The 19,015-nt window shown below is 48.9% G+C and overlaps 1 long non-coding RNA gene across 3 annotated transcripts; it reads left to right on the top strand.

Annotated features, from left to right (window-relative positions):
* The first annotated feature begins 13,914 nt into the window (after positions 1-13,914).
* LOC136497779 (uncharacterized) lies at positions 13,915-17,544 on the top strand. 3 transcript variants are annotated; one of them, XR_010769427.1, is made up of 2 exons: positions 13,915-15,212; positions 16,875-17,544. It is a non-coding gene; the product is annotated as an uncharacterized lncRNA (long non-coding RNA). The 3 variants fall into 3 exon arrangements; XR_010769428.1 differs by having other exon boundaries at positions 16,723-17,544; XR_010769429.1 differs by having other exon boundaries at positions 13,915-16,792.
* The last annotated feature ends 1,471 nt before the right edge of the window (positions 17,545-19,015 follow it).

The raw sequence follows: 19,015 nt of genomic DNA, 5'->3' as shown, positions 1-19,015 counted from the left end.
CAGCTTTGCGGCTGCTTGCGTGGCCGGCGCGTCGACCCCCTCGGAGTGGCCTCGGCCGGTGGTCTGGCGGCGACGTCTTTGGTGCCTGGCAGGGACCCGGCATCTTGACCGACGACTGTGCTGTGGTTTCTTTGGGCGAAGGCCTGGTGACGGCGACACCTGCGGGTGCCGTTCCCCCCGTTGAGGGCGTCGCATCCACAGCACTCTCCACGGGTGAAAACCCAGTCCGGCCTTGGACGAGCGACGGCGGCGCTTGGACGTCGTTACCTTCTTGAAGGCGTCGTTGTGGAATTTGTCTCGGCCGGGACGGCTCGTGGCGGGGCTAGTGCGTCGTTTTCGCTGTTGTGTTGCGTGGGTGGTGCCAGTGGTGGAGAGTTTGTTCTAGTAGAGTCGAGTTTGAGTGGACGTCGACCAGCTGCAAGTGGCGGTGTGAGTTGAGATAGTTGTTTAGCTGGGGTCGATTCGACAAGTTGGTGATGAATTGTTGTATCAAGTTGTGTAGGATGAGCGGGGCTCTCCTCAGTTGTATGGTTTTTGCCCAGTTTCCATTCAAAGAACTGGACGGGGCACTTGCCTTCTTTTTCTTTTCTTCGTCTATACGGGACATCGTTTGTTCATCGTTTTGGCATTCTTTCGATCACTACACTAAATGGTGAGTGTTATTGTCCTTGCCCCTACTAGTTTGCTTATGTTTTGACCAAAATCACATTGTCATTACTGGAAATTAAATTTTGATGTTAAAAATTATGAATTAATTATGCTATTTGTTTGAACATCATATGGGTCACTATATTCATAATGAAGTTGGGCATCCCCATCTATTTGCTCTAACTTCGCCACAGGCTTGGAGTCTTCTCAACATGATCTGGTTATCCCTATCTCTCTCTTAGGTGCTTTACCTATGTTGTTTTCTGTAGTTCTATACTTGAACATGTTTTGTAACCTAATGTTGTGAATCCTCTGCGCTCCGATGTATGATATTTTTTAATCAAATATTGTAATATTGTAGTAACTTCTACCCTGTTCGCTTGGCTGATAAGCCATGGCTGAAAGTACTATTGGCTGATTTGTTGTGAGAGAAAAATGCTATTTGTTGGCTAAGAAAGTACGGCTTATAAGCCAAGCGAACAGGGCGTTCATTGTTGATCATGTATGAGTTATAAAAAGTGGATGATTCAGGATTCCCCGAGGACACCCGACATCGAAATCCCGACACCGAAATTATCTGGCTTTTATGTGTAGCAGTAAGAGATATTTAGCACAATAACATATACACGTAATCCGTATAATTTAGACAGTTATGCCACGCAACCTCCTCATCCTAATCCTAGACTGACGATAGACGAGACGACGACTCTCGAGGGTCTCCCCTGCTTGGCTGCTTGCTAAGAATTCATGGCCATGCATGAGCCACAAGGCGTCGCCATCATGTATTCATCATGGTGGTGACGTGACAGTGCACTATCTTGTGGACATTTCCATGTGAAAGCACGCGCGCTCACGTCATGATCAATGACCGTTGGCAGCTGGGCACGGAGACAATGTACTACTATATATCGGTCTCTTTTGAAGATGTCCGTATACTATTTTGTGATGGTCCAAATTTTTAAGTTTAAATAAATTTATAGAAAATATTATCAATATTTATATTTTCAAATAATTTTATTTTAAAAATAAATTTAATGATCTATCAAATTGTCGGTGTTTCGAACAAACACCAACTAGTAAATTTATATTTGTTGCGCGTTAGGCTTGAATGGTGTTCTAAAGGACACAAGGTTTATACTGGTTCGGGCAGAATGTCTCTACGTCCAGTTTGCTGCTGCTCGTGTTATTAGCACTGAAAAAGGTTCGTAGTAAGGGGTTATAAACGGTCGAGAGAGGGACATGTCCCAAGTCTCTGATGGAAGGGTCAAAAGGATGCTAAGAGCTCGGTTGCTGCTTGGCTGTGTGTTGTGTATAAAAATTGACCTGTTGTCTTAGTGGGGTATCCTGCCCTCCCTTTTATAGACCAAGGGGGAGCAGGGGTTACAGATGAGAGAAAGAGGAAAAAAGTAAAGGTAGAGACTGGTCCTTCGAAGACGTCGGGTCTTCCTTTTCCCTTGAGCCTGTCCCTGCTAACATGGCAGACCATGTCAGGGATAGCACGTTCGCTGATCCTGACATGGCCGTGCTCTGGCTTCATTTCAGCAAGTGGTTACGTCCCATCCCACTGCGGAGGACAGGTGCGGCGTGTTGGGGTGCCGAGCCGTGATCCTACGGAGAGCAGACGGGGAAGTGACTATATGTCCGTAACTATAGATGATGCGAGTTCTCTCTTGGATTGTAGTGGTTATCATATGCTTATGTCAGGATCTGCGTCTGAGGGCTGATGGCGGCGCCCACAACACTGTAAGACAAAAGTCAGCGCCTACAACACTGTTCGGGCTCTGCCATGCCTGGAAGGGCTTAAAGCGTCCAGTCCCGTCATATCCTGATGGTACTTTCCTACAGGCGTGCAGGGCATGGTCCGTCGGTACTGTGCTTGACTCGAATGTCCTGTCTTACCCTGTGCCCATCATTATGAAGGAGCTGGGTGCAATCGTCGGGCGAGGTGGAGCCCGCCCCGGGACGTCGGGCGAGACGGAGCCTGTCCCGGGACGTCGGGCGAGGCGGAGCCAGCCCACAGTCGTTAGGCGAGGCGGAGCCAGCCCTCAGTCGTCGGGCGAGGCAGAGCCAGCCCTCAGCCGTTGGGCGAGGCGGAGTCTACCCCCAGACGTCGGGCGAGGCGGAGTCCAACCCTCGGGGGTCAGACGAGGCGGAGTCCAGCCCTCGGGGGTCGGGTGAGGCGCGGCCAACCTCCGGTCGTATGGACAAGAAACGCAGTTGCGTTCTTGTCTGCTTGAGAGCATCAACGTTTATCTGTAATCTGTGGACAACTGTCGGCACTTTTGTGTCCGAAAACAGATTCATAATTTTGTTTCATTTGTCTGAACTAGTTTTCTTCCCATTTGCATTCGAGAAAAAAGGTTTATGTGATCCGACCCTTCCGTTCGTTAAGACCGTAGGGCCCGAGGTGTATAAGGGGGAAATTTTGATTATACTAGTGAGCAAAGTTACCATAGCCGTTGGGGCGTGGGTTTTTTGCAGTCTTACCAGGCATGCTCGTTTATCTATTCCCACAAACCTTGCCGCTAACCTTAACATGAGGAAGAGGTCTAACGCAACGACTATTTTGAAAAAAGGAGGTATTTATCCCTTTATCTATCCCCGAGTGACATCCGACCCCTTGCGGTCGCTGGGGCTAGATGTTACTGGAGATCGAAGCGAGGGTAGCGAACTTACTCTTGTATTCACACGTACTCCTTACTTAGGATTTTAACGATCATTCCATGACCGTTCGTTTGGTCTCATTGCTGGCCTGGTCTTCTCCGAGCCCCCAAGCGTGGCAGGGATTCGGTCGAGGGTTGGCTCATTTTGTGACGGTCGCTCCATTCATGGTTTTCACAACTGGCGGGGTGGAGGTGACATCGCCTGCCTCAACGGCTCGAGGGACGCGCTTGATGAGCTCACTAATGGGGATGTTCGAATGGAATCTGGTCTCGTCGCTCATGACAGGGTCGGCAAAGCCGTCGGGTGGCACTCCGTTGTTTCCGTAACCCGCCTTCTAACAGATTCACCCTCAATGGGGATTCTATGGGCTTGGCTAGAGGCTGTATTGAACTAGAAGGTTGAGATGACCCTATCCGCCTCTATGTGGCTTGGGCAAAGGCCGCTGAGGCTCATCTGTGTTTTCTCCCTTGGCTCTTGTTCGACGTGAGGTGGCCTCGGGCCCTACGTGGGCCTAGCCTTTGAACCTCGGTCTCTCGATCTAGGATCAGGCGCTCGAGCCCCCGAGCCCCTTAGGGGTCTGATAGGGGTCAACCATGTTTTATGCATCACCCCGTCCTCGATTTCTGCAACCGGAGGGGCTAAGCTGATGATACTTGCCTCGATGGCTTGAGTGTCGCGCTCAATGAGCTCGCTAATGGGCATGTTCATGTAGGAATCTGGGTCCGTCATTCGCTGACGGGGTCGGCAGAGCCCTCATGTGGCATTCCACTACTTCTTAACCTGCCTCTCGACAGATGCCCGAACCGTTCGATAGGCTTAGGTGGCCCATTGGCCTCTCCTCGACGGAGATTCTATGGGTTTGGCTTGAGGTTAGAGTTGAACAAGAAAGGTCGAGATGTCCATGTCCGCTTCTGAGCGGGGTCGGGCAAGGCCGCTAGGGCTCATCTCGGTTTTTCTCCCCTGGCTCTGTTTGACGCGAGGCGGCCTCGAGCCTTTCGCAGGCCAGCCTTCGAACCTCGGTCAGTTGCCGCTCATATCAAATGAGGCGACTGCCGCTTTGTGACGCGACATGAAGCATTGAGATACAGCGATTGCATATGCAATGTTTGGATGTATGGGTTTAATGTACTGATTTAATTGAAATGAAAGCAGGGGTTGGTGATGTTACCTTGGTGGTATGAGCGATGAGAAGCTCTTACCGGGCATGTCCGTGCGGGGTTCTGGTCCGACATTTGTGACGAGGCCGGCATGACCAGCACGAGCATCGCAATTTTTCATTTCTGTCTCTCGGTGGTGATCCGAGCCGTTCGATTGACTTAGGCAACCTGACAGCTTCTCCTTGAAGGCAATTCTGCAGGCGGACCCCTCCGAACCCTTCTCGAGAAGGCGGATGCTAAAGCTTAGGGTGCAAGGAACTGTGAATTCAATTATGCTGGTGAACAAAAACACCATAGCCACCAGGGCGTAGGGTATAGCAGTTCATCCAGTTTTACTTGAAGTTTTACACCCGCACACCATGTCTCCAGTTTTAAACGTAAGGAGGGGTCGAGAGAAGAGGATGTCTAAACAAGTAGACACTCTCGATAGCCCTCAAGCGATGTCCATGCCCCTACCATTGCTGGGGTCAGAGGCTCGGTAGTGAATTTAACACGCAAAATAAGTAAACAAAGGTGCTTATCTTTCAGCGGCTGTTCGTTCGGTGTTCACCTGGGCCATCCGATCGAACTAGGAGTCCCGTTGGGCTCCCCTTGATGGAGGTTCTATCGTTGGGTCCTTCCAGGTCCTACCTGGAGAAGCGAAGAGTCAGTCCGTATGTGGGTGCGCCTTGTTTCTCGTGCCCGGCGCATGGTAGTGGTGAGCCATGCTAGGGCCATGTCCCGTTCAACCAGGTGCCGTCTCATTGAGCATGGTGCGTCACGTCGATCAAGGCGCATTCCCTCGAATTCCCATCAGCATTGAATGCCCATCTGCATTGAATAGGGGAAGGGAGAGGGTTTTTCATCCCAACCTTTCACCTTTCTCTAACCGCTACGTCTCATCCTTAAATAGGGGGGGGGAGAGCAGCTCTTGTCCCATTCCTCCATCTATTCCTGAGCTACCGCTTCTCCTCCTTCTTCCTTTTCACTGAGTGCGTTCGCATGTTGTGGCGGTTCCTAAGTGAGAGAGGGTAATGCGAGGGAGAGGAGAACTCATAGATCCATTCATGAATCTAGAGTGCGATGTTGAGTTGGAGGTCATCCAACGTAGATGAGATGGTGCTGGCCGCCTTCGCCGAGCAGGGGCCGCTTCCGCCGAAGGAGGAGGCGTACTGGAGGGTGCTGAGCGTTGTCGGTTTTGTCGTCAGTCTGGGACCTCCTCTGGTGAATCTTCTCTGGGCAAGCCTTGTCGATGGGGAAGCCACCCAGGACCGCATCGATGGAGGGCTTCACCTTTGCAGCCGCTTAGATCGGCTAGTTCATGAAGTTTGATGAGATGTCAGAGACATCCATCAGCCATGGTGGCCATTCTTTGGCGGGCAGCGCCCCCCTGTCTAGGTGCCATTATTAGGGTTGTGGCTGATCATGATGGCGTAGTCCCTAGATGCCCTAGCGAAGACACCATGGTCACCGCCGTGGTGCTCGACGTTGTAGACAACGGTGTCCTGGAGGATCTCATGGAGTGGTAGGATGTTGCCGATGGAGAGCGTGGCGCGGCGACTGCAGTAGTATCTAGAGTAGAACTGGGCAGAAAATGTAATCGTTTAAGTTGTGGGGGAGCCCCTGTATGAACAGTTTTTTGTATTCATGAATACATCAGTCCCTTTTTGTGCTTAAATCACTTTGTAAGCGATGAATTTGTGCAAAAAATGAACTGGTTCTCAAATTTTGTTACAGCAAACAGCTTTTTAGCTCTTCTCTCCCTTTTTGTGAAAGAGGTTCAGTGCCTTCCGACCCTTTCCATAGTTAAGGTCGCAAAAAAGGCTTGGAGTGTGGGAGAGCCAATTCTGATTACACTGGTGAGCAAAGAGACCATAGCCGTTGGGGCATGGGTTTCCCGCAGGCCTACTAGTTATACTCAGATTTTTGTTCCCAAAATCCTAGCCCTTTAGGTCTTACCATGAGAAAAGGGGGAAAACACAGAGAATGTTTGCAAGATAACTGAGAGAAAGTTTGCAAGATAAACGTACTCATACCAGTCCCCGAGTGAGGTCCAACCCCTCGCACTTTGTAGGGGTCGGATGTCACGAAAGATCAGGGATTTTTGATTGACAAAAACTGATAAGAGAAAGTATGGGTTTATTTAAGGGTAAAAAACGATGTAGCTGCTCAATGTTCTAGGCGTTGGTGAAGACCTCACTGTCGATGGTTTTCAACTTGTAGGCGCCTGGCTAGAGTACTTATGCGACGACGTATGGCCCCTCCTAGGGTGGAGAGAGCTTGTGACGATCCTTGTTGCCCTGCATGAGACAGAGAACCAGGTCCCTGATGTTGAAGGCTCGGTCCCGCACTCATCGGCTGTGGTACCGACGTAGCACCTACTAGTACTTGGCTGAGCGAAGGAGGGCAACATCGTGAGCTTTGTCTAGCTGGTCCATGGCATCTTCGTGGGATGCCTTGGCTCCCTATTTATCGTATGCTCCGATCCTTGGCACTCCATAGTCGAGGTCAATTGGGAGGATGGCCTCAGAACCATAGACCATGAAGAAAAGCGTGTAGCCGGTGGCCTAGCTGAGAGCTGTCCTTAGGCTCCAGAGCACCGCAGGGAGCTCGGTGACCCAGCGTGCGCCAAACTTGTTCAACCGGTTGAAGATCCTAGGCTTGAGGCCCTATAGGAGCATGTTGTTTGTGCGCTCGACCTACCCGTTCAGTTCGGGGGTGCGCGACGACGGCCCAATTGACTCGGATGTGTTGTTCATCAGCAGAATCGAAGGAATTTCTTGCCGGTGAACTATGTGTCATTGTCCGTGATGATGGAGTTTGGTACTCCAAAGCGATGGATGATGTCGAGGAAGAACAACACAGCTTGTTCGGACTTGATCATAGAGATCGGCCAAGCTTCGATCCATTTTGTGAACTTGTCTATGGTGACAAGCAAGTGGGTGTAGCCCAGGGCGCCTTCTTGAGAGGCCCAACTAGATCGAGCCCCTAGACCATGAAGGGCCACATGATGGGGATTATCTGGAGTGCCTAGGCTGGGAGGTGAGTTTGCCAAGCATAGTACTAACACCCTTCATAGGTGCGTATGATCTGCTCAGCGTCGGCTACTGCAATGGGCTAGTAGAAGCCCTGTTGGAACATGTTCCCAACCAAGGTTCTAGGCACGGTGTGGTGACCATAGACCCCACCATGGATATCACTGAGCAAAAGCTTCCCCTGTTCGATGGGGATGTAGAGCTGTAGGATCCTAGTGTGGCTTCATTTGTAGAGTTCGCCTTCTACAAGAATGAAGGATTTAGCGTGGCGTGTGAGCCGTCGAGATTCTATCTTGTCCATCGGCAGTGTGTCACGAAGGAGGTAGTCAAGGTAGAGTGTTCTCCAGTCATCTAGAGGATCAGGCTCTATTGCTGGATCCTCTTCGAGCTCCATGACCTCAGTGGCGGACGGAGCCATCAGTTGGTTAGCCCCTGAGGCTGGATCAGATGGACCATCATCGGCCTGTTCCAACCCTTCGTAGTGTACCGAGGGCTAGTGTTGGTCGCTGGCAAAGACACTCGTTGGCACCGGCTCTAGGCCTGAATGCCACTTTTGCAAGTGCATCAGCCACCTCGTTGAGGCGCCTTGGGATGTGATTGAGTTTGAGGCCGTCAAATTTGTCCTTCCAGCCATCGGACCTCTTGGCAGTACGTAGCCATCTTGGCGTCATGATAGCTTGACTCCTTCATGACTTGGTTGACGACCAGCTAGGTGTCACCTCAGATGTCGAGGCGTCGGATGCCCAACTCGATGGCGATGCATAGGCCATTAATGAGTGCTTCATATTCAGCCACATTATTGGATGAGGTGAAATGGAGATGAACCATGTACCTCATGCGAACCCCAAGGGGTGATACGAAGACTAGCCCCACACCGGTGCCCTTCTTCATCAGTGATCCGTCAAAGTACATCATCCAATACTCTTGATCAACTGACCACTAGGGGGTGTTTGGACCTTGGTCCATTCCACGATGAAGTCAGCCAACACCTGGGACTTGATCGCCATTCGAGAGGCATACCTGATGCCTTGATCCATCAACTCGAGCGCCCACTTTGCGGTTCTTCCCATGGAGTCTTGGCTCTGGACGACCTCACCAAGGGGGAATGACGTCACGACCATCACGGGGTGTGACTCGAAGTAGTGGCGTAGCTTCCTCTTGGTGATGAGGACGACATATAGGAGCTTCTGGATTTAGGGAGTAGCGGGTCTTAGAGTCAGATAATACCTCGCTAATGAAGTACATAGGCCGCTGCACCTTGAGGGCGTGCCCCTCTTCCTCTCGCTCTACTACCAGGGCGGTGCTAACCACTTGCATGGTGGCCGCTATGTATAGCTGGAGGGATTCTCCATTGCTTGGCAGAACCTAGGATCAGGGCCCTTGTTAGAAGCAGTTTGACCATGTCAAGTGCCTCTTGAGCCTTGGATGTCCACTCGAAGCGGTCGGCTTTCTTTCAGGAGGTGATAAAGGGGGAGACCTCATTCACCAAGGCACGAGATAAATCAGCTAAGTGCGGCAAGGCACCCTGTGACTCGTTGAACCCCTTTTATGTTCTAAATTAGGCCCATCCTTGTGATGGCTAAGATTTTCTCTAGGTTGGCTTCGATGCCACACTTAGAGACGATGAAGCCGAGTAGCATATCCCTTAGGACCCCAAAAACACATTTCTCAGGGTTGAGTTTGATGCCATTCGCTCTGGATTTTTACAAAGGTCTACTCAAGATCGACAACTGAGGTGGTTAGCCCATTTGGACTTAACTACGATGTTGTCCATGTAGGCCTCAACAATCTAGCCCGATGAGGTCCCCAAAGCACTTGAGCATACAACGCTGGTATGTAGCCCCAGCATTCTTCAGACCGAACTGGCATTGAAATGTAGCAGAACTGATCCGAAGGGGGTGATGAAAGATGTCATGAGCTAGTCAGGATTCTTTCATCGTGATTTGATGGTACCCAGAGTACGCATCAAGGAAGCAGAGGGTTTCACACCCCGAGGTAGAGTCGACTATTTGGTCTATGCACGATAAAGGAAACAGATCCTTTGGGCACACTTTGTTGAGACCCATATATTCTACACATATTCTCCATTTCCCACTCTTCTTTCAGTATAAGAACGGGATTAGCTAACCACTCTAGGTGGTATACTTCCTTGATGAATCCAGCAGCCTGATAGTTTTGCTATCTCTTCACCGATGGCCCTGTGTTTCTCCTTATCGAAGCGACGCAGGCGTTGCTTCACCGGCTTGGAGCCTGGGTGGATCTTCAAGGTATGCTCGGCGACCTCCCTCGAAATGCTTGACATATCCAAGGGTCTCCACTGCAAAGACGTCTTTATTGTCATGGAGGAAGTCGACGAGCATGCTTTACTATTTAGGAAAAAAAAGCATGGTGCCAATGCATACCGTTTTGCCCTCGGTGCTCCCAAGGTCTATGAGGGTTTCCTTAGAGCCCTCTAGTCGGCTCGAACGACCCGGTCGACTTCTTGGCGTCGGGCGCTTCTTCGGTGACCTCCTCCCTGAGGGTGGCAAGCTCCCCTGAGGCAATGATTGCTATGGTGTGACCACAGCACTCGACCTCGCACTCATAGGCGCGCTGGAAGGAGGTGCCGACGGTGATGACCCCATGGGGGCCTGGCATCTTTAGCTTGAGGTTTGTATAGTTGGGGACGGCCATGAACTTCGTGTAGCATGGATATCCTAGGATGGCGTGGAAGGTTTCGAGGAACCCAACCACCTCGAAGGTGAGGGTTTCAGTCCTATAATTGAACTGATCCCCGAAGGTAACGGGCAGATCGATCTACATGAGTGGCATGGCCTGCTTCTCGGGCACGATGTCGTGGAAAGGCACTCGGGATTGGGCGAAGGCACGTCCAGGTCGACACCCATCTCATCGAGCGTCTTTGCGTACATGATGTTGAGGCCGCTGCCTCCATCCATCAGTACTTTGGTGAGCCAGCTTCGGGCCGATGATCGGGTCGACCACAAGCAGATATCTTCTCGGGTGCCGGACGCTATCCGGATGGTCAGGTCCGATCGAAGGTTATGGCGGATTCTGACCACTAGAGGGAGGAAAGTGTCGGCTGGTTCGGCCATGTAGACCTCACGACGTGCGACCTTCTGACAGCATTTGGAGTCATAGGCCGCTAATCCTCCGAAGATCATAAGGTAGCCATTCGGTGTTGGAAAGTCATTCAGTAGTGGGGGCAGGGTCCTTCCCCCGCTCCCCTTTGTTGGAGCCTCCAGACATGAACCTGCCACATGAGGCTGCAGTCCTTGAGCAGATGCTTAACAGGAAAGGCGTGGTTCGGGCATAGCCCCTCGAGTAATTTTTTGAAGTGGTTCAGAGTGCCCTCTGCGAGCTTCCGGCCAACCTTGCGGTTAGCAGCGGCCATGAGCGAATCCTCGTGCCAGTTGCTTCTTGTTCTTCCTTTTGGCGGAACGATTAGAGGTGCCTTCGCCGACACCCTCGTCCCGCCTTGCCTTGCCCTTGAGGCGATCGAAGATCGCTTCGACCGCCTCTTCTCCTGAGGTGTGGCTAGTGGCGATGTCCGGGAGTTTCTTGGTGGTTCACGGGCCCTTGCATCCCTAGCTTATGAACCAAAGACTCGCAGGTAGTCCCAGGACAGGAAGGCTCCTATAATGCCAGCGTCGGTGATAATAGGGAGCTCGTTGCACTGCTAGGAGAAGTGCTGGATGTACCCTCGAAGGGTCTCACCGGCCTTCTGACGACAGTTCTTGAGGTCCCATGGGTTCCCAGGGTGCTTGTATGTGCCCTGGAAGTTCCCCACAAAGATCTCCTTCAGATCTGCCCAACTCTAGATTGCGTTGGACGATAGGTGTTCCAACCATGCTTGTGCCGAATCGGCTAAGAACAGTGGAAGGTTGCGGATAATGAAGTCATCATTATCTGCACCACTAGCTTGATAGGCAAGCCGATAGTCTTCGAGCCAAAGTCCAGGGTTTGTCTCCCTAGAGTACTTAGGGATATTGGTAGGTGGGCGGTACCTTGGCGAGAAAGCAGCGTTGAGGATGTGGCAGCTGAAGGCCTGAGGGCCTGGTAGGCTAGGGCTCAGGCTCCGGTCCTCACCGCTGTCGTAGTGCCTACCACGACAAGGATGATAGCCACGGTGGGCTCCTTCTCTTGGGTCATTGTAGGTGCATCTACGGGCGTCGAGAGTGCTGCGTGGGTCATGGTTGTAGCCGAGACATTGTATCAGGATCGCAACGTGCTGTTTGCCGCCTTGTGGCGCCTGGTGGACTGACGCGTCCCTAGCGGGGCGCACCGAGGGCGGGCGATGGCTGGTGTCGAGCTCGCATCACCGAGACAACGAGCTTTCCGCCTGCTGCGCCGCCGCACGCTCGAGCAGCGTGCGAATCTCATGGTGGGCCTGACGATCCTCGGGGCGTCACGGCCTCTGGAAGGCCATGGAGCAAGGCCATCATAGCAATGATGTTCTGGCTTGCTTGGGTGAAGCTAGGAAGGGCTTCATCGTCAGCGATGATCCTTCGGTTCACATCAGTGGCCCTGGCGCATGCGCGCCCACCGTCTCCGCGGCGTTCGATCTCCCAATCGACCTCCACGCATTCCCGCACAAGCTGGATTCCGGCTTCCTCGATCTACCACTTCCAGGCTCTTAGCTGCTCCACCCCTACACGAGGTGGGGCCACTGTATCCCCTTTGGTCTTGTCGCCGAGGTTGCCCACCGGGGTAGCCTCCTCCATGGGGATGCTTTTGATGTGTCCTTCGGGGGTACCCACCATGAAACATTCCCAGGAGGGGTGATGGCTCCCCCTGCTGGAGTCAGAGCCAGAGTCCGACCCTGGCTCCTCAGCGAGGAGGCCATGGAGGGATTCCATGACGCTTTCAATCATCCCCACAAACTCGTTGTTCGTGGGGAACGGGATCACGCGTTGTGCCATAAGGTGGCTAACGGTTGCCGCGACGTTGTGGAATCCGAACGGAAAGCACCATCGGGGCGCTCCGCATGGAGTGTTGTGGAGAGAGGGTGAGGCAGTGCGGGTCCTCCCTAGACCGCTGGGGTCTAAGGGAGACACCGGGCTGGTGCTCAAGCCTCCCATAGTTGAAGCCAATGAAGGATAGAGATTGGATGGCGGCGTGAGACAACGCCAACTCTCTTCCCACCGTGACGATGAAGTCCAGGTCACCGAAACACACGTGTGCGCCCGAGACCCAGCTGATTGTGTGGCTAGCCTTCTGAGGCCTGATATGGAACGCGCAAAGGTCCCCTACCTAGCGCGCCAACTATCGGTGTTTTGAACAAACACCAACTATTAATTTTATATTTGTTGCGCGTTAGGCTCGGATGGTGTACTAAAGGACACAATGTTTATACTGGTTCGGGTAGAATGTCTCTACGTCCAGTCTGCTGCTGCTCATGTTATTAACACTAAAAAGGGTTCATAGTAGGGGGTACAAACAGTCGAGAGAGGGACATGTCCCAAGTCTCTGATGGAAGGGTCGAAAGGATGCCAAGAGCTCGGTTGCTGCTTGGTTGTATGTTGTGTAATGTGTTGTGTATAAAAATCGATCCAGTCGTCTTAGTGGGGTATCCTGCCCTCCCTTTTATAGACCAAGGGGGAGCAGGGGTTACAATATGGGAGAAAGAGGAAAAACCAAAGCTAGAGATGGTCCTTCGAAGGCGCCGGGTCTTCTTTTTCCCTTGAGCCTGCCCTGCTGACATGGCAGACCATGCCAGGGATAGCACGTTCGCTTGATCCTGACATGGCCGTGCTCTGGCTTCGTTTCAGCAAGTGGTTACGTCCCATCCCACTTCGGCGGACGGTGCAGCGTGTCGGGGTGCTGAGCCGTGATCCTACAGAGAGCAGACGGGGAAGTGACTATACGTCCGTAACTGTAGATGATGCGAGTTCTCTCTTGGATTATAGTGGTTGTCGTATGCTTATGTCAGGATCTAGCGTCCGAGGGCTGATGGCGGTGCCCACAACACTGTAAGACAAAAGTCGGTGCCTACAACACTGTTCGGGCTCTACCATGCCTAGAAGGGCTTAAAGCGCCCGTCCCGTCGTATCCTGATGGTACTTTCCTGCAGACGTGCAGGGCATGGTCCTCGATACTGCGGTTGACTCAAATATTCTATCTTACCCTATGCCCATCATTATGAAGGAGCAGGGTGTAGTCGCCGGGCGAGGCGGAGCCAGCCCTGGGACGTCGGGCGAGACAGAGCCTGTCCCGGGATGTCGGGTGGGGCGGAGCCAACCCTCAGCCGTTAGGCGAGGCGGAGCTAGCCCTTAGACGTCGGGCGAGGCGGAGCCAGCCCTCAGTCGCCGGGCGAGGTGGACCCAGCCCCTGGGGGTCGTGCGAGGCGAGGCCTGTCCCTGGTCGTCGAGCGAGGCAGAGCCAGCCCTCCGAGGTCGGGCGAGGCGGAGCTAGCCCTCAGTTGTCGGGCGAGGCGGAGCCAGCCCTCAGCCGTTGGGCGAGGCGGAGTCCAGCCCTCGGGGGTCGGGCGAGGCGTGGCCAACCTTCGGTCGTATGGACAAGAAGCGCAGTTGTGTTCTTGTCTGCTTGAGAGCATCAACGTTTGATGGTTATTAGCTTCACTTCATTGGGTACTACAGTATTAGGTCCCCGACACAAATGATACTAATTATGTACCATACCTATCAATATTTTCCTGTATATATTTGGTTAAAATTGAGTACGTTTAACTTCTTGGAATGTGAGAATCACAGTTAGAGGCGGAAAGAGTAATAATTAATAATGCGAAGACCAAGTCAGAGCAAGTTCAATAATAAAGCCAGATCTTTAGCTATAAGTCAATTTGTAAGAGCTAATATATTATTTATATAAAAAACCTTTTTTATTAGACTCTCGTGTTTGCATAAGAGTCAAGCTTTTCTCTCTCTCCTCTTTTCTCTTCTTCGCATCATCATTTGTTGTGCTTGCTCTCATTAAGATTCAGCAGATGCATGGCACTTGCACTCGACCCTAGCTAAAGACTTGACTCGCTGCTCCCGCAGCTGTTGGAGCTAGTCTAAAAGCCTTGTTTCGATACGTATATATTCATCTCAATTTACATGTGTTGAAGCGGATTAGAGTGGAAATTAAATTTAACTCCATTTCAATTCACTCAAACACATGTGAATTGAAGGAGATATAAGTGCATCGAAACAAGGCCTGAGAAAAAAAAAATTCCACGCATTATTGCCCACCTTTCCACAGACATGTGCGAGATTCTAAGCGTAACTTCTTTCCTTCTACCCTATGGCTAAAAGGTAACTGTTTCAACCTGCTTACTACACAACACGGAGTACTCTGTATCCAGTATCATGTAAGAAGTTTATGCTTTCCCATGACGCATAGCCATTTACTCGCATCATTTTCCCAAATCCCAACAACTAACATGCAGATGATGAAGCGGTCACGAAAGAATCATGAGAAAGAATACCTTGATCCTAGGACCACCACTGGGAATGAAAAGAACTGCGACTGCAGCATCCTGCGTCTTCCAGAGGCATGCCTTGCTCATGTCATCTCCCTGACGACTCCCACAGATGCGTGCCGTTCCTCAGCCGTATCTACTGCCTTCCAAGCAGCAGCGAGCTCTGATCCGGTGTGGGAACGATTCCTGCCTCCAGAATACAGATCGATTCTTTCTCGCGCCGACCATCCTGTAAATTTGACGACCAGCAAAAAAGAGCTGTTCCTCAGCCTCGCCGAAGACCATATCCTCATCGACCAAGGCACCAAGGTATGAACTTGAGCAAGCATCGAAATAAAATATGATGTTTTTCAGTTTTTTAGTTCGTTAGTTGTAGAGTAAGAAATGCATGATGCCTGGTGATTTACCCCTATTCTAAATCATTGTTCAGTTTAATTTTGTTCTAAGTCAAAACTTCTCTCGGTTTTACCAGCTTTAGAGGATGAGAATATATTGATATAAGCGTTTTGTCTCGATGAAAAATCTTCTGGTTACAAGTTCCAACAAATGAATTATCTAGATGCATTTCCTGGTAATTCTAATTAATAAAACTGATTTGGTATTGTTGATGTCAATGTACTTTTATATAAACTGGGTGAAAATAAAAGAAGATTGATTTAGGACAAACCTAAAATGAACTACTAGTATAATTTATATAAGGGGTGCTTTGCTTTTTAGTAGGGAGTAATGATTAAATCAAGGCATTCCTTCCGTGATCATGATGCAAACTGAGTCAAGTCGTTTCTTTTTGCTGTACTCACTACCGGAGACCGGCACTTTATCGAGTGCACTTTATCAAGTGCCAGGTGGTTTGCCGAGTGTTGTTTTTCGGGCACTCGGCAAAAACGCCTTTGTCGAGTGTTTTTTTTTTGACACTCGGCAAAGAAGCAATTTACACTCGGTTTAGTATAATATATTGGGAACTAAAACAGAATCAAGACACAAGTGAGAGTGTGGTGTAGTGGTAGAGGAGGTACGTGCACAGCGGGAGGTCTCGGGTTCGAATTGCGTCGGCCGCGTAGCCATGAAATTCACGTGAAAAATGTCGTAGATGGGTGGGCGCGGCCGGTGGGGGCCTCCATCGATAAAAAAAAAAATTCATTTTTTTGGGTAAAAATTCCCATTTTTTTTGGGTTTTTTTCGGTTTCAACTTTGCCGAGTGCCCGATAAAAGACACTCGGCAAAGTTGGCTTTGCCGTCACTGTTTTTGGCAAGTGCTGTTCGCCGAGTGTTACACTCGACGAACTATTTGTCGAGTGTTTTATGTCTTTTGCCGAGTGTTTCGGGCACTCGACAAACTCAAGGAGTCCGGTAGTGACTGTAAGAGCTTTTGGTTGGACCGAACAAGAGGCGCCAAATGTTACATGCTATCATCGCGAGCATTACACGTTACATGGGCCGATTATCCCCAGTACTGGAGACGGATCTATTTGCCCGATTCCAGGTTTGCATCAATGATTCCTGCCCTAACTTCTACATTATCTATGGGTTGTATTAATCTGTATCTAGGCTGCAGGCACAATTTGCTCGTGTTTAGTTGCTTACATAGACTTTTATATAGGTTTATTACATAGTGTGACCAAAAGCTGCATTAACTAGTACGCCTAAAAATGAAAATCCTCATCCGCATGCCTCAAATAGAAATATGAGACCTCAAACTAGAATATGGAGGTGACTTTATGTAATAAAATACAAACAACCAAACACAATTTATCAAAAGCGGATGGTCTGTGCAGAACAACCAAACATCTAACCACTGCATACATTTACGCTGGTTTAGGTTACGCTGCTCATAAGATCTAATGCAGGGTAAGACTAATAAAAGCAAGCAATGAGACCCAACACATCTAGTAAGTGATCATTATGCATTCTAAGTTATGTATCTAGTGTCTCTTGCAACCAGATCAGTTTAATTATTTCTGCTTGCTGCAGGTTTGAAGAAGTAGCTGAGCTCATCGCCGTCTGCTGGCTTAACATAGTCGGCAGCATAGAGCGCAGGGACCTCTCTCCCAACACAAAATACGCCGCCTACCTAGTGTTCAGATTGGCAGATGAATCATACGGCCTTGACTGCCCAACGCAAGAGGCACATATTGCTACGGGCGATCATCAGGTTGCAAAGTATAGGATCTCTATGTACCCACGCACGACGCAAGCAAGAGAGGGCGAGCAAGGAGGACGGGCTGAAGAGGAGAGTACCGTGAGCTACCCAAGAGAAAGGGAAGACGACAGGATGGAGGTAGAGCTGGGGGAGTTCTACAACCACCAAGGGGACACGGGGGTGGTCATCTTCAGTCTGGTAGAGCACGTACAGCTCCACTGGAAGAAAGGCCTTATGTTGGAGGGAATCGAAATAAGACAGAAGAATTAATTACACTGGATGTATATATGGAATAAGCGCATTCATCATGTGCTCACTATCAGGAGTCATTGGAAAAGCGTCGAGACTGGATATGTTACCGTCAAAAGAAAAGCTTGCATCGATGCAAATTACATAATATCTTCTTACTCATACCTGTGTGCTCACATTGATGTATGGTGCCTGGTTCGACCAAGAGCAAAAAAAATCTGAAGTTTTTTTTTTAAAATTCCCTATTGCACTGACATTTGTTCCATTTGGTATATCTAGCACTATATTGCTTAGAATTTGGATTGGTATTTTTCAAAATGCCATCAATTCAAAAATTAACAATGCATCCTACTACTAGAAAATATAACACAATGTAGGGAGGACTATTTTATCGATGTTGGTGATTTTGGTTGTCCTTAGTCGAGGCATTTGCATTTGATATCCACTAGCCCATCAAGTTGTGCTCTAGAACATTCTCAACAAAAATCTAGAACCTTTGTTATATAGTACCAGTGTTCGCCTAAATGGATTAAATGGCCGTTTAAACGGCCAGTAAACGGTAAACGGTGGTAAACTGTTTTGTTTAGGGGGTAAACGGAAATTAAACGGTTGACCGTTTAAACGATAAAAAAAACGGGAAAACGGCCTAAATGGAATGGAGATAAACAGCATTAAATGGGCTGAACGGCTGTTTAAACGGCCGTTTAGACGAACACGAGGTAAATCTAGTTCAGTTTTGTATGGATAAATTTGTATACTTAAGTTTATTATATTTATAAATGTGTACACTTGATATGTTACATGCATAAATATCTATATTTGGTTCTTTTCACATGCATAAATATATATACATACCAAAATAATTGATTTTTACTCGGATAAATATGTATAAATGCTAGAATACTTGATTTTTTACATGCACATATATAATTATATGTATTTTTTTAAAAAAGTACAAAACCGTTTGGACCGTTTAGCTTCGTTTAAACACCGTATAAACAGCCTAAACGCTAAACGAAGGGCGATCGTGTAAAGACCGTTTACCGTTTAGGAAAACATTGTATAGTACTAAAAAATTCATTGTCACATTTAGTACATGCAACTAATTAAAATTGATTATATTTACTCTGTCTCTATTCACAAAACATATTTAGATACTCTATAATATCTATCCAGGTATCATAAATCAAATGGTTTATATTCTATTGCACCTTTATGTTTTTTTAATATGTATTTAGAGCCTGATTGGTGATAGTCAAAATCTAGTTGCCAAAATCATGGCAAGCCAAGGTTTGGGCAGTCATTTGGTTTACTATCAAAAGTTGTCAATGTCTCACATTTGACTTACCAAATCTTTGGCAAACACTTTTGCTCAACTTTTGCTAATATTTGCTGACCAAATCTTTGGCAACAAAGTCAATCATACTCTTATTTAAAATTTTAGCTTAAGTTGTATCAACTATTGTTACATCTTTTTTGTGATATCATGAATCTATATTTTATATTTTAATTTTTGTTCTTATTAGTTGTTGCTATTTGTGTATCCACATGTTAGTGCTTATTGTATTTTTAATTTAAAAATTCAAACAGATTCAAGATCATAGACTCTACTAGTTACTATAATGGCATACAGTTGTTTCAACAATCACCACATTACTCAAGATCATGAATTTTCTCTATCTAAAGAACAAATGTATTGTAGCATATTAGTATTGTATAAAAA

This window comes from Miscanthus floridulus, chromosome 12 (assembly GCF_019320115.1).
Source record: "Miscanthus floridulus cultivar M001 chromosome 12, ASM1932011v1, whole genome shotgun sequence".
In the NCBI taxonomy this organism is placed as follows: Eukaryota; Viridiplantae; Streptophyta; class Magnoliopsida; order Poales; family Poaceae; genus Miscanthus; species Miscanthus floridulus.
Note: the sequence above shows the minus strand (reverse complement) of the source record. Positions and strands in the feature narration are given on the sequence as shown.